We start from the raw sequence: 3,281 nt of genomic DNA, 5'->3' as shown, positions 1-3,281 counted from the left end.
TGCTTCGAAAGGACATTTTTGTTCCATAACATCTAATACAGACGCTTCACACTCCTCCTCAGGAGACATGTCTGGACATCTCTTGTACTCATCCTTGTTCTCATATTGGTATCTTTTTTCAAGATAGCATTCATATGCATTACATGATGGAGGATTGAGTTCTCAGAGTTTTTCTTTATTTGTTTGTTATAAGGCTTTTCTTTTGTTTCTCCTTAATATTTGTTGAGACTGATGTTGCTTATATCAGGGGTTTCCAAGTTTGATGATAGTATTTTAGCTTCTCTAGACTTTTAAGGATTACGAAATAGTTGGTTGTGAATATCTTTTGAGTGACGAGCTAGAGTTTGAGAAATTCATGTTTGGGATGTCTTAAGAGATTTTAACTTTGTTTAATTGCCTAGTGGGAGGAGAGAGAAATATGGATCCTCTAACATATACAGTAATTAAGAATGTGTTTTCTTCTCTTATTATATTTTCCATATGGGCCTTTTGGACCTTCATCTCTTGGGAAGGAAGTTTATCTAGTTCTATCCAAATGGATGCGCGATTAGTACGCTTGACTAGATCCTAGTGTTTAAGGATTGGTTGGATTGTTTAGGATCAACATACTAGTGGACCCTCCCTAAGGATTTCTCTAATCACTATCATGTCACGCTTAAGTATGATAATTAATTATGGGGTCCGAAACCATTTCGCTTTAACAACCACTGGTTATCCCACCCTAATTTCTATGAGTTGATTTGTAATTCTTGGTCTTCTTTTTCTAACTAAGGGTGAAGGTATTTATTCTTATGGGAAAGCTTAGATCTCTAAAAGTTGTTTTAAGGGGTTTGAATAAGCAAATGTTTAATAATATGATTGAGTCCCTTAGTGTTGTGATCAGGAACATAGAATTTATCAAAGGCTCTTTTCTACTGAGGAGGTGGAATCTAGGTATAAAATCTTTGATTATCTCAAGGCTTTACTCATGGAAAAGGATTCTCAACTGGTCTAAAGGTATAAACCTAGATGGCTCGAGGAAGGGGATGCCAATTCTATCTTCTTTCATGCTTCAATCAAATGTAAGATCAAAGGAATGCCATTTTAGCTTTTAAGGCGGGTGATGGTTGGTTAAGGGGTTGACTAGTATTCAACAAGAGTTCTTCAAGTATTTTTGTGAGAATTTTAAAGAGTCGAATGTTGATTGGCCCAGACTTTATGGTGTATCCTTTATATTCATATCATACTAGGATAATGTGGCCTTAACCGCTCCCTTTTTACTGGAGGAGCTTGATCGGGTTGTCTATTGGTGTGATGGTAATAAGATATGGGGTCCTGATGGATTTAATTTTTCTTTCTTCAAAAGATTTTGGAGCGTGATGAGGGGAGATATAGGGATCATATTTGATGAGTTTCATCAATTTTCACTGTTTCCCCAATGTGTTGCCTCCTACTTTATGACCCTTATCCCCAAGAGAAATAAACCCTTCATGGTGATTAATTTTTAGCCTATTTCCCTCACTTACTCCCTATATAAGTAGGTAGCCAAAAATTGTCCAAGAGATTGAGGGTTGTGATGGATAAGCATATCTCTCATAGTTAATCGATTTTTCTAAAAGGCAGAATGTTGGTTGATGGACTGATGGCGGTTAATAAGTTGGTTGATTTAGCCAAATGCTTTACAAAAGTTTGTCTTATATTTAAAGTCAGTTTTTATAAAGCATACAACTCAATTAGTTGAAGCTTTCTGGTTTATATGCTTATCAGATTTGGCTTTAGTAATAAGTGGAGGTCATGGATTAGAGTGTGTGCCTTATCTTGTAATTTGGTTGTGTTGGTTAATAGATCTTCAACTTAAGAGATTAAGATCCTAAGAGGTATGAAGCAAGGGGGACTTAGCTCTATTCCTCTTCCTCCTTGTTGTCGAAGGTCTCAGTGTGTTGATTAAAAGGGCTTCAAAGTTTAGTCTTTTGTATGGTTTCAAAGTATGTTCCTCTAGCCTAGAAATTTTCTATCTCTAGTATGCTGATGATACTTTAATCTTGGTTGATCCTTTAGTCGAGAGTCAGTGGATCATTAAAGTTATTTTGAGGAGGGTTTTAGGTAGCTTCAGATGTTGGAGTTAACTTTCATAAGAGTGGTTTGATTGGGATAAATGTATATTCCTCCTTTTTAGAGTTAGTTGAGGACTTTTCTCACTATAGGCTTAAGTCTCTCCCATTTCGGCTTCTAGGTTTTCCAATGGGAACAACACCCTTGAATGGAATCTATCTGGGAGCATCTTTTTAATATGTTGAAGAAGAGAGTTTGAGCCTGTCTGTTTCAGTTTTTCTTAAATGATTTTTATAATGTTACATATTTTTGTTTTAAAAAAAAGTTACAAAGTATTTTTTTTAAAGATTTGAATGAAAAATTGGTTTAAATAGCTATTCTTAAAATATTATTTTAGGTATTTCATTCTTTTATTGTAACTTTATTTGGAAATCAAAATTTCAAAAAATCACTTAAATTTGAAGTTATTTCGAATAGGTTTTCATAAAAATCATTTTTGATATGCATATTTTTGAAAGTTTGTCTTATCTTTAAAGTCATTTTTTTATTTGGCCAAATGCTTAAGAAAAGTTTGCCTTATCTTTAATGTCAATTTTGAGAAAGCATACGACTCAGCTAGTTGGAGCTTCCTAGATTATATACTTACCAGATTTGGCTTTAGTAATAAGTGGAGGTCCTGGGTTAGAGTGTGTGTGTGTCTTATTTTTCAATTTGATTGTCTTAATTAATGGATCTCCAACTCAATAGATTATGATTCAAAAAGGTATGAAGCAGGGGGGGGCTTAGTTCCATTCCTCTTCCTCCTTGTGGTTGAAGGTCTCAATTGGCTGATTAGGATGGCTTCATATTCTAGTATTTTGTATGGTTTTAGAGTAGGTTCCCCTAGATCCAAACTTTCAAATATGTAGTGTTGATGATACTTTAATCTTGGTTAATCCTTTAGTCGAGAATTTGTGGACCATTAAATTTATTCTGAGGGAGTTTTAGGTAGCTCTAGATCTTGGAGTTAAGTTTCATAAGACTAGTTTGATTGTTATAAATGTAGATTCCTCTTTTTTAGAGTTAGTTGGGGACTTATTTCATTGTAGGGTTGAGTCTCTCCCATTTTGGTATCTGGTATCTGAGGTATGAAGCAAGGGGGGGGGGGGCTTAGTTCCATTCCTCTTCCTCCTTGTGGTTGAAGGTCTCAATTGGCTGATTAGGATGGCTTCAAATTCTAGTATTTTGTATGGTTTCAGAGTAGGTTCCCC

This window comes from Lathyrus oleraceus, chromosome 5, assembly GCF_024323335.1.
Source record: "Lathyrus oleraceus cultivar Zhongwan6 chromosome 5, CAAS_Psat_ZW6_1.0, whole genome shotgun sequence".
Lineage (NCBI taxonomy): Eukaryota > Viridiplantae > Streptophyta > Magnoliopsida > Fabales > Fabaceae > Lathyrus > Lathyrus oleraceus.
This window is presented reverse-complemented; position numbering follows the sequence as displayed.